Genomic DNA, 13299 nt, shown 5'->3' on the forward strand with positions numbered 1-13299 from the left:
TAAATTTCTTCTTAAGACCATAAACAAAAAATATCATGATATAATATAAGAGAACTCACTATTGAACATATGAGCTTTAAGAGCTTTCTAATAGATCCATTATTTGTTACCCAACATTAGGAAAAAAAAGTGTATAATGCAGTAGTAAAATAGAAGTATTTTGTGGGCATACTTAAATTCCTTGATTTTTAAAAGACACTTGTTTTCATCTAAAAAAGTAGGCCTGTCTATGTCTTCATGTGATTTTGATGATTGAATGTGCTTATTGAGAAGTCAAAGTGTATTAGTAGTCCTTTGCTATCAATTAAATCTCACCTCTTCTTCTTGGAGAATATAATGGTTAAAGCAATAGTTCAGAATCAGCAAGCAATTGTTAAGATCACGCATCCAGCGCCAGTGGATCACCAATAAGTAATCCTTGATCCCATTTTCCACAAAGTTTTGTCCCAGATACAATCGACATGCCTTCTCTAGCTGCTTTCCTTCACTCTACAGGAAAAGTGTGATTCAACTGATTTCAGTCATATCTCTTACTAGAATTATCGGATTTAGATTCTTGTCTGCGATTTGCTCACAGCTATGTCTCTTTATATAGGCTACTAAAAAATGTATTTACTAATTTCAAGTAAATAAATAAATTCTATTTCCATCTCTTTTATTATTATTTTTAACTGTGAAAATACTGTACAGAGTGATTACAATTACATAGGCAAGATAATGAGTACATTTATCAAGCATTGTAGCCTCCTCCTTTGTTTCCCCTTCCCATCCCTTCCCATCCTTCCCCTGCCACCACCCTCCCCCCCGCTGCACCAAAGTTATAAAGTTTATTTTCAACATAACGACTTGTACATCTCATTGTTGCAATAGGTCCACCTGTATCCCTATTTAAATGATTTGTTTTTCCCCTTTCCCTCCACAAATTATACCGACATCAAATACAGTGAAATCAGGGGTTACACTGTGAGGGAGGGACATACAAAGCAACAAAGAAATAATCTTACAAATGTGTTAGAAACAATCACATGAAAAAAAAATCATTTGAATACATATCTTAGGGTTCATTTCCCTAACATCACCTTATCTAACCTTTTTCTGCTTGACTCAGATAATATACAATTGTTTACTCTATAAATTGATCAGAGGCATGGATTTTGTGGATAGCTAGGTTATTGCACATCTGTCTCTCTCCTCTTCCTTTCATGGTTCTCATAGATAATATGACTGCTCAATAATTATCCTAATTTATTTTGTTTTTATATTTTTTTGTTGCGTCATTTCACTTTTTGCTCTGCCAGTTCCCAAATCACTTACATAGAAGGCATTATTTCATATTTTCTCATTCTTAGAATAAGCTTCATATGAAGACACCACTGGCCCTCATTTTCAGTCTGTATCTTTGAAGTTGGGTTAAGGTTAGAGAGGCTGGAATATCCAGCAAAGGCTTAAGGGGGCTGGCCTGAGTCAAGGTAAGGTGGGTCCTGAGCACCTTCAAAGGAGGTACCTTTTGAATTTTATTAAGGGCTATGGTAACCCCTCACTTTTTGAATATGGCAAGAACCTGAGCCAGAAGGCCCTCCAGGCAGCTTGGGTTTTGAAGCCCCAGAATTATATCATCCATGTAGGCATAGGGAAGAGAGGTATCTGAACCCAGAACAGGCCGTAAAAGTGTGGCCAACTGTTGTTGGCAGAAGGCCAGGCTATTGGCTATTCCCTGTGGCAGCACCGTCCATTCACACCTCTAATCAGGCTGGGAAAAATTAAGAGAAGGGATGAAGAAAGCAAACTTCTCGCAGTCATCTGAATGCAGGGGGACAGAAAAAAACCAATCTTTAATATCTGCTGGAGCCTGCCGGCAACGAAAGGCAATCCTGAATTAGGGGGCAAGGATGCGGAAAAATAAAGACATAAGACACAGGATGGGGTTGGGAGGTCTGCAGCTCAAGACTGCAGCACCGTTTATTTTTAACTTTTCCTAATATATACTATTAGAAGTCAAGAGGTAACATAAGGCTACAATAGTCCAGAAAAACAAGGTAAATTTCAGGAAAAACAGAGTGCAGTAAAAACAAGACAAGGTCAACTGATAGAGAGTAAAAAAAACTCTGCAGACAAAGCAAAGCAATCCCAGGCACCTAGTGTTTCTTTTTTTTCTTTTTTTTTCTTTTGGTCCGGTCGTGGGGCCCGAACTCTGGGCCTGGGCACTGTCCCTCAGCTCTTCAGTTCAAGGCTAGCGCTCTACCACTTGAGCCACAGCGCCACTTCTGGGTTTTTTCTTTTTGCTTATATGGTGCTGAGGAATCGAACCCAGGGCCTCAGGCATGCAAGGCAAGCACTCTACCACTGAGCCAACTTCCCAGCACACCTAGTGTTTCTTAAGTAAGCCAGCTCCTTGTACGTGCCTCCAAGTGAGCACAGGGGTCAAGATGACCTTAGAGCTTTACTGTCGGCTCCCAACAAATATAAATTACAACCAAGGTATATTCTGAAGGTAGAGAGGAAGTCCAGGGCATGCCTCTTAGGGGCGTTCCTAATAGCTCCATCCCTTCATTAACCTTACATCTTGGAGCATAAGCTAATCCCCTGAGGCTTTTTGAATAACAAATATGGATGTGTTCCAAGGACTCATAGAAGGACATATGTACCCAAGATTTATCTGTTTCTCTACCAGAAGGTGGAGGGCTACAAGTTTAGGTTTGTTCAATGGCCACTGCTCCACCCAGATTGGGCTTCCCGGCTTCCACCTAATGGGAGGTACTCGGGGGGCAGTGGCTTTTAGGATTGGGGGTGCACCCAAGCGAGTCCCCTTTGTTCTTCTCTGTAGTTATGAAAGTTTAAAAAATCCTTTTTCTTAACTCCCTCTAGATCCTGTTTAAGACTTTGTGCTTCATATCCATCCAGGATATCATCATAGGATGCTTGATGGTCTGTAGTGAACATGGCATCCATTTGTAGGGTGGAGTCCTTCCACCAAGGGGACGATCCTATGGGCTGAGGTCTTTTTGCCACGAGGCTGCCTGGGCCTCACAGCAGTGGGGATTCCTCCTTGAGTTAATGGGGCTAGAGGATGCCCCTCCCCTAGTTTAAAGGCTTTCCATCTAAATCAAACTTGGATACACATACTTTTTCCAATGGTATCCCTCCCTGACCCTGGGGCAGGGTGTAGGGGGTAGTTTGCTCCCAGGCTGGCTGGCAGGAGATTGTTGTGAACAGTCCCTTTTAAGTGCCCCTCCTGGCAACATTTGAAACAAGTCCTTCTCCCCAATGGTCTTGGGGTTCTTTAGCCCTGGGCTGCCAGTGCCTGGGTAATAGCCTCCATCATTACAGATGTCTGAGCCTGTAAAGCTAAAACAGTGATTGGGACTGGTGCTGTTGCATGTCCACATCCTGCGAGGCCACCACCCATCTGCCCAGGGAACTCTCTCTCAATCCTGTGCAGGCCATGTAGTGGTTTGCATTCATCTCTTCCCAGACAAGCAGGTTTACAAACTGATCTTGGAGGTTCCCTGCTGGCAGCTTCCAGTGAATGCTCTGTTGGACTTGGTCTATAAAATCAGGTAGAGGCTCACCTGGTTTTTGTCTCACTCCTGCTATGGGGGACTCAGTAGGCACATCATCCAGTTTGTACCATGCGGCAAGTCCTGCTGCCTCACCTGGTCATGGTAAAGGCCAGGTATTGCGGCCTGTTGGATGCCAGTGGAGTACCCTTCCCCCATCCCTGTAAACATGAGTAAGTAATAGCTATAGCTGGTTGAGCCTGCCGGTTATTCTCCGCTCACACTCTGAATTCCTCCTTAAAGAAAGCACAACATTTAATAACTGAGAACAAGTAAGGACGGCTTTGGCCACATCCAGCCAGTCCTTAGGGACACACAGGTGATAAGCAATGTCTGGTAATAGGGTCTGGGCCCGAGGAGTTTGGGCCATCCTCTGCCACTGCCTTACGGAGTTCTTTAAGATCCTTAGCTTCCCATGGATACCATTCCAAGGGCCTGTTAGCTCCTGGTGCCAGATTGACTGGATACGCTTGGGGAAATGAATTCTGTGGCCTAGGGTCCGGGCTCTTGGGTGGTGGCCCTTTCTTTCCAGTGGTGGCCTCCGAGTAGGCTACTTCCCCAGCCCTCAGCCCCTCCATGGAAGGTTTGTAGGGGTACAGGTCTTGCAAGTCCCTTTTGCAGGTTGCATAAGGCACCGTGCCTCCCCTCTAATAGGGGGAATAGGGAGGGGGCCTACAACCATCAGCAGCATCTGAGTTAGAGGGAGTAACATTCACCCTTATTTTGACTTCCACTGTGCATGTGTCAGTGTGTTCTCAGTCGAATTTGACCCATTCCTTTTCCTTCTCACTTCCCAAGTCCTCCTGTACTCTTTCTAGGCCTGATGTTGTCTCCTCCTCCTTCTTCTGTGAGATAGCATTACCCATAGTAAGGGTTTCACTTACCCTGAGAGACTGCTTAGCCTCGGCAAGTATCTTTTACCTTTGTGCCCCACGTTGGGCGCCAGATGTCGGGACTTTGTCCATCCCACGAAAGATGGACGGGGCCCGAGGAAAGGTAAGTGCTGACGCTCGCCCATTCCCCAGCCTCCCTCAACCCAGGAGATAATCAGATGCAGCAGGGAGTCAAGTCAGGCAGGAAGAAACTCATTTATTAACAGAGCAAGCCCTTTTTAAAGCAAAAAAGAGTGGGAGGCATGGCAGGGTAGGAAGAGGAACCAATCACTGTCAAGGTCACACCCTATCATGCACCTAAGCTTCCACAGGCTGGTTACGCACTGAATGTAAACCAAATTGGGTTCTGCCCACTCAACTCCCTCTCAGCACCATCTTTGCTGCCCATGTGCTCTACAGTAAATTAGGCTCTGCCCACTCAACTCCCTCTCAGCGCCATCTTTGCTGCCCATGTGTCCTACAATCAAGGAAAGGATTCTTAAAGGTGTCATAGAGAAAAGATTATTTATAAAGGATATACAGTCAGAATAAATACAGATTCCTTAGCTGATATGGTAAAAAGGAAAAAAGAGGCTTGCATGATAGATGACAAACATTAAAGGCAAACAACTACCAACCGTGAATATGATCCCAAGCCAAACTCTCCTTTATATTTAAAGGATATATAAAAATATTTCATGGGGCTGGGAAGGTGGCTAATTGGTAGAGCGCTTGCCTTGCGTGCCTGAGGCCCTGGGTTCAATTCCTCAGCACCACATAAGAAAAAAGAAAAAAGCCAGAATCAGTGCTGTGGCTCAAGTGGTAGAGTGCTAGCCTTGAGCTGAAGAGCTGAAGGACAGCACCCAGGCCCAGAGTTCAGGTCCCATGAACACACCACCCCCAAAAAAAATCATGACAAAGAAAACGAAACAATTTATCTCCACCAGATCAGCAGGATAGAAGTGAATCAAATGTATCCTACATAGAGAAGATCATGAAGAAAAGAAACTGGTAATATAAGATGTTCCCTACCAGAGAACAAGGTAAATACATTAAGAGTAGATGAGGCACAGCTCCTAAGAGCTCCTAAAAGAACTCACCCAAATATATAAAATTAGTTGGAAAAAAATGAGACATCACAACATAAATTAGCAAAATTGTGAATGTGATAAGAGAGAACTTTGAAAACCATATGCCAATCACCTGGAGAATCTTGGAGAAATTGATGCTTTCCTATAGTTGAATTGAACCAAGAAATGATACATAAGAAGAAATGAAAATTAAATGTCAATAAACAATTTTCCATACCAGAAAAATATAGGACTCAATGGATTTACCATGAAATTAAGACGTGCATATACCTTACAATACTCAGATCTAACTCTTCAGTGGAATAGAAAGGGAAATGGAATTATCAAACACATTCAATGAAGCTAGAATTAGATTCTTCCTCATATCAGATAGGGACTCACCAAAGAAAGAGAACTATGAACCCAGCACTTTTATAAGCATTGATGCAAAAGTTCTCAATAAAATTCTCACCAACCAATTTCAGCAACTATCAAAAAAATCATATCCTATGATGAAACAGTATGCATCCTAGGATACAATTGGATTCAATATACTTGTCAATAAACATAACGCACACCATCAGCAGAAGCAAGGACAAGAACCACGTGATCATCTACAGGGATGTAGAAATAGCTTTTAACAAGCTCAAATAGCACTTTATGATTAAAATGTCTGAGAAGCTAGGAACGCATGGAAATTTCCTCAATATAATTTAAAGTATGTGTATGAAAAAGAGATAATAAGCATGTACCTAATGGTGGAAGCATGAAGATACTAAAATTAGGGATGAGAAAAGGATGTCTCTCTATTATTCTTCAAAATAGTAATGGACTTTCTAGAAGGGCTATAGGTAAGAGAAAAACATAAAGGGAATTTAAATAGGGAAGAAGTAAAACTATCACTTTTCACAGATGAAATGATCCTGTATTTAAAGGACCCTATAGTTTCCTAACTCAAGTTAGTAAAGGTGATGCTAACCTTCAGCAATGTAGCAGGGTATAAAACCCACAAGAATCAGTACTTTTTCTGTGTTACCAACAATTGGAAGACACAGGCTGAAATCCAAAAAACCACCTCATATGTATTAGCCTCAATATCAAATCAAACCTAAACAAAACAAAACAACAACAATAAAAGTAGGAACTAATTTAACTAAAAATGTGAAGGACCTCTACTGTGAAAACTTTAAAACTCCAAAAAAGGAAATTGAAGGAGATTCAAGGAAATGGAAAGCTTTTCAATGCTCCTTGTTGGAAGAATTAACATTGTGAAAACTGCAATACTGCCCCCAAACAATTGACAATGCAATACCTATCAAAATCCCAACAATATTCTTCAATGCAGTAGAGAAAGCAATCCAAATTTAATATGGAATTACAAAATTACAGTTAAAACAAAAGGCTTAGAAAGGAACTCATGGGCCTATTGTCTTACACACACACACACACACACACCCCACACACAATGGAATTCTATTCACCCATCAGAAAGTGCCATGCCTACTCCGGTGGAGTCTGCTTAGCTTGGAAAACCTGCATTCAGACCTGAGAATGGGGCTTCACAGAGACCTATCTCTGAGAATGGGACTTCACCGAAGTCTACCTCAGAGAATGGGGCTTCAAAGAGGCCTACCTCCTGGAAAGGCTGGCAAGCCCCTGGGAAAGATGTGTTTCTGTCCCTGTTTTTCTTTTCTTCACTGTATAGGAGTGCCTATTAATCTTTTACTGTTCCTGCTGCTCATTGTACTCACTCATGCTCAACGTTTCCTTATTCAAGGCTCTTTCTTAAGAGTATTGACAACTCCAACATCTGATGAGCGTCTTAAAAATATGACTAACTCACCAGAGTTAAGTGCTACCCTGAAAGCACCTCTTATGGAGGCTAGTAGACAAATCATAAGTAAATATAAAAGTATTGGGGGTTTCACGATTTCATTTCAGCAGAAAGAATTGTTTGTAAGAGATTTACAAGAAGCTGTAGGCGTGTCTAGAACAGAAAGAATGTATGGCAATTGCTGGGAGAACTACTTAGGAGAAAGAACTTCCTGTTACTCTGTTTCATTTACTAAGAGACTTGCTAGATCTAGGCTCCTTGGTGCTTACTATTAAAGAAGGAACAGGAAAGATCTTATGGGACAGGTAAGGCCTCTATAGAAAAAAGTAATGGTTAATTGGTTATAAACATCGAAACCCATTGTATTTCTTAAAAATAGAGGTAAAGCCTGAAACAAGTGTCTATCAGGCAACCAGCTGGTGACCACCCAAGAATGAAGCCCTGCAGCATGATTGTGTAACCTTTTGCCCTTTCTCATGGAGACTTTTGCTTTAAAAGTTTGTTATCCTCTGCATTAAATCGCACTCAGCATCCACTCCTCTTGTGTGTGAGTTGTCTGTTTGCCATCTCCCCACCTATTCCAGTTCCTCCACTAGGTGTTCTCCGTTGTCCCGACAGAGCCGGTCCGCGGCAAGAAAGGATGACTTTTCACCAGTCTTAAGGAAAATGAAAGGCTTGGGAAAATTACAAAGAGAAAGGAATGAAGACTCAGAGCAATATAGGTTTCATAGATTCATTCATTTATGGTAGTTAGAAGGTGCCAACAAATGTACAAGTAAACATGACAGATTCTACCTCGTCCCACTTAGAATAGCCACTATGAGGAAAACTAAAAATAGCAAATGCTGGCATGGATGTAGCCAAATGGGAACTCTATTAGACTGTTGGTGGGGAATTAAACTTTTTAACCTATCTTGAATGAAGTACAGAGTTTCTTCAAAAGACTAAACATAGATCTCTTATGACCCATTAATTCCTCTCATGGGCAGTAATCCAATAAATAACAACCAACCTCACATTAAAGCTACCAGCATAAACATGTTAAGGGCCCAGTCTCAGAGTTCAAGGATGGGAAGCAAAGTTACCACTGCTGGTATTTGTTTCCTCAAATATGAAACTTTTGACATAAGATATCAAATCATCCTATTTGCAGCAGCTAGGATAGGACTTAAGTGTAGTGGGTGATAAAATGGCTTTTTTGAATGTTAGGAAAAGATGTAGGCAGTCCAAGAAAAAGGAGATTTGTTTTTATTGTTGTTGGTCCAGGGGATTGAAGTCTGGGCTTGGGCACTGTTCCTGAGCTCTTCAACTCAAGGTGAGGTCTGTACCTCTTGAACCTCAGTGCCACTTCTGGTTTTCTGGTGGTTTAATGGAGATAAGAGTCTCAGGGACTTTCCTGCCCAGGCTGGCTTTCAACAGCAGTCCTCAGATCTCAGTTTCCTGAGTATCTAGGATTACAGCTGTGATCCACTGTCATCAGTTTAAAAATGGGGTGCGGGTTAATAAAAGAAAACTCATCTCTTCACCAGTGTCTAAACCTCAACTATCACTATTAAAACACTTCATCCTCAACTCATTTCATCAGACATTTGTAAATTTTCTCTTTTCCTTCATGTGGGAATACTGCAGTCAATATCAACTCAGTTGTGAGACTGGATCAATTGTATGGTAATTTCTATCACCTAAATCAAGAACACTTACATCAAAACAAATGAAAACCTCATTTGGAATAATTATTTTCTCTTTTTATTACAAATCTGTGATTGATTACTTCATTGGACCTCCTAACAGAGTGATGACTTTTTCTTTCTCTTTAGCAATTGGCTTTCTTCCACATGTGGTCAAATATTTAAGAATTCAAAGAGTTCCATTGATATTTCATTAAGCTGACCTCTAAGAAAATGTGCATTTCTGGTATTTGGTCTGCTGTCTTGTCCCTACACACACAGTCATTCTATGATTTATTTGTTCTACAAGGAATTCTATTTTCCAATCTTTGTATTACCAATTTTAGTCTCTTTAATCAGTCTTTCTGACCCACTCTTGGGACTCTCATTTCAGTCTGCCTCATAAGAAATATATTAGTTATCAGCTAAATGACTTTCAGCTTTTGTTTTTTGCCTGATTTAATGTAGGCTGTGATAGCAGCCCTGACTGGCTGTGCTCACTGGAGTTTTTTGTTTGTTTGTTTTGTTTTGTTTTTAGAGGTCTAGGATTACTATTCAATGTATTAGCTTCTCTGGGCCCCAGTGATTCCCTGGTGTACAGTCAATGTGTTATTCTCCTAAAGATACAAAAACAGCTGGTTAAATTCCTGTTTTATTTGTCTCAAAATGAGGCAATCTGGCATCCTTGCAAATCCATGAATAATCCTCTGTAACCACTTGCAGAAATAGTCTATCAAGATGGCTTTTCAAGGTTGACTGTGAAAAATGTTCATTTCCAACTTACCACCATAAAACTGATCACATCCCTGGGAGGAGAATTTTGGAAGCAATGCTCCCCTTCCTTTCTTTTCTTATGATAGATCAAACCATAATATTCTGCAATTGTGGTCAGCCTGGAGCACATTTTCCCAATAATATTCTGTAGTGTAAAAGAGGATCAACTATAAAAATAAAGGTGAAAATACTTGTCTACTAAGACTGATTCATATCTGTTGCTTATATCTGTTGTTATTTTCATTACTTCAAGCACATGGATAATTTATATTGGGATTAGACAAGTTGCAAAGGATTAATGGAATAAACATTCAGTTTACTTTCATATATCCAACATAATACACTTAACCCCTTATGGAAAATTAAATCTAACTGTAGAAACAATGTCAGGAATATAAAACAAGCCTCAATATGTATAATCTGGCACACATAACCCATCATCTACTCAGAAATTCAGTCTCCATAAATATTTATTTTGTAAAATAATAAAAATTTAATTAATGAGTATGACTTTTAATTATCATCTGAAATACTCCTCATGTATATAATTTAATAGATATCACCTAGACACGTATTTAACATGCATGCAGAAATCAAATTTCCACCATTTAAGCTAGATGAGAGGAGTCATACTCTCGTGTACTGTGTGGTGTGAATTTTACCACAGTGCTGAACCCTTCCACCTAAAACCAAGTGTATTGTGGAATAATCTATTATTTGATGTTAAGATGAGTGCAAAGTGTAGAATACACTTTGAACTACTACATTAATTCACAGAAATGAAACAATAATATATATTATTTAAGTTCTAATGCTTCTCAATTTTACAATTCATAAAATATATCATTAAAATTAGCTTCACTTTCTTCTTTTCTATAGCTGCTGAACTTAAAATTATATATTAAGCATTCAATATTAAGAAATCAATAATGAGTAACCTATTATTAAAATGATATACTATTAAACTGTGATTTGAAGTATAGTTCTAACCAATTGTGATGCAAAAAACATTTATTAGAATTATGGGTAATATTTTTAAAACTTGCCAGCTTTTTATTTGTTTCCTAGTTGTGTCATTTGTTTCTCTTCGTCCAAGTCATCTCTCCACCTTGTTTAGTTTTCTATTTTATTGGTTTGCTGATTGTGCATTTTGTTTTCCCTTTTTAGTGATTGACATGAGGCTGAAAATCTGTACGCCAGTTCATTACTTCCTATGATAAAGTAAAATTCCTCTTCTCCACAGCTGTTGTAGTCTTCTTTGTATAGTACAGTATTTCCCCCACTCCCATCTCCTGTATTGCTGCTCTTGAATATTTTATCCTATTTTTTATTTATATTTTATTGTCAAGGTAATTTAAAGCAGGGTTATAGTTATGTAAGTAAGATAATAGATTTATTTCTTTTCTAACCTGTAACCCAGCCCCTCATTTTTCTCCCTCTTCCCTCCCAATGCCCACACCAAGATCATTTCCTACATATTGTCTTGTGAGTATCACTGTTACCTAGCTTCCCCCTTTTTCCTTTGTCTCACCATTTTGTTTTTTCCCTTTCCCTTGCCTAGTTCAGCTCAACATATTTACACTACTCAGGGTATCAAAATCAAATATAGTGTCTGCAGGGGATAAATCATAAGTGGGGAAAAACAAAAAGTTAAAAAGAAATCACATAGTACATTAGAACAACAACAACGAAGAACATGTGTTAGAGTTCATTTCACTTGGAATCACCTTATATGGTCATATCTACATAGCAATTGACCTCTTCTGCTCATCTACTAAGATTATCCTTGATGTACACAATCATGATCCCCTATTACCCAGTAATCCCACATCTGAGCATTACCCAAGTGATCACAAACAAGGCCACACTAAATCTACCAGCACAATTATGTTTATCACAATATTATTTACCACAGCTAAGATATGGAATCAATCCAGATGCTCCTCAGTAGATGAATAGATCAAGCAAATGTTACACACACACACATACACACATACATACACATGGAATACTATGCTTCCATCAGAAAGAATGATACCACCTCATTTGTAAGGAAATAGGAGATCGTCAAAAAAAATCACATCAAGTGATGCCAGACTTAAAGAAACATAGGTCCCATGGGTTCCCTTATTAATAATAATTAGTTTATATCAAGGATAATTTCATGTACATTAATTTGGCATTTTGTTCCATTTTGAGCATAAAACATTATTGCTATATTGTTTGTTATTATTTCTGCAAACAGGCAAGTATATGTAAAGAATTACGTTTATCTCATCCATTACTGAAGGAAGAACACCTAAAAGAGCAACCCCTACAAGGAAGACCAACTCCTACATATTTAGCTTCATTCCTATGTAAGGCCAGTGTTGTCCCCTGTATCCTCACGTTATACATTACAACTCTATACTTGGTCATCCTGTATATCCACTATCATCTATATTGTGACCTAAATGCCCCAGCAATATCAGTTGCTTTACTTTTTGAAAAATTTCTCTGTTGCTTAGGTTGGTGTGTGTGTGTGTGTGTGTGTGTGTGTGTGTGTGTGTTGTTTTACAAAGGTCAGAAAGCAACATTTTACATCATTTAGATTACATCTTTTAGGTCATTGTAAGTTGTGGCTAATGGGAGAAATCTCTTGCTATTTTAAAGATGAAACAGAAAATTATATTTGTGCATGTGTCACAGTTGCTTTATTAGTCTGTAGTTGAACACATAACTTTGATTTATATCTTGCCTGTTGTGAAAAATGTGAATAACAGTGAACTACAGATATATTTACGAGTTACCCAGAGAGAATTAATCATATGATTGGTGGGTCAGATGATATTTCAACTTTGCATTTCTTTAGAAAATTGCATACTATTTTCTACAACGAGAATACTAACCTATATTTTGACCAAGAGTGTACAAAATTTCCTTTACTCCACACTCTCACGAACATTATTACCTTTTAAGTTTTTTTTAAAGGGCATGTTTTTACTATGTGCAGTATCCCAGGCTGGCCTTAAGCTGAAATCCTCTTACTCCAATTTCCCAAATGCTTGGAATTACAAGCCTTTACCACCACACCAAGTTCCTTCGAATATTTTTGATAAGAGTTATAATAGCTATGTAGTAGTATCATAGTAATTTTGAATTGCATTTCTCTAATGACTTCTGTTCACACAGCATTAAGCCAGCATAGAAGTGATATTAAACACAACTTTTTAAAGCCACTGGTGATTTTCAGGGCATATTGGAAAATATGTCTATTCAGAACTTTTATCGATTTTTAATCAAGTTCCTTGTTAATCTCATCTTTAATCTCTCTATACAAAATCAATAATACATTCCAGGTAGTAGAAAGGAAAAAATTGAGCAACACCTAACATTTTTCAATTTTCAATAACATGATATTGCTTAACTCATTTTTGCTTATGCTTGAGACTATATAACTCAATTTAGTGAAGCCTTTTACTGTGGAGAGCTGCGGGAGCCGACCAAATATGGGGCGGCCGCATGGCACGGCCAAGCCAAAGATGG

The sequence above is a fragment of the Dipodomys spectabilis genome, unplaced genomic scaffold (genome assembly GCF_019054845.1).
Source record: "Dipodomys spectabilis isolate Male_0828 unplaced genomic scaffold, ASM1905484v1 ptg000406l, whole genome shotgun sequence".
Taxonomy (NCBI): domain Eukaryota; kingdom Metazoa; phylum Chordata; class Mammalia; order Rodentia; family Heteromyidae; genus Dipodomys; species Dipodomys spectabilis.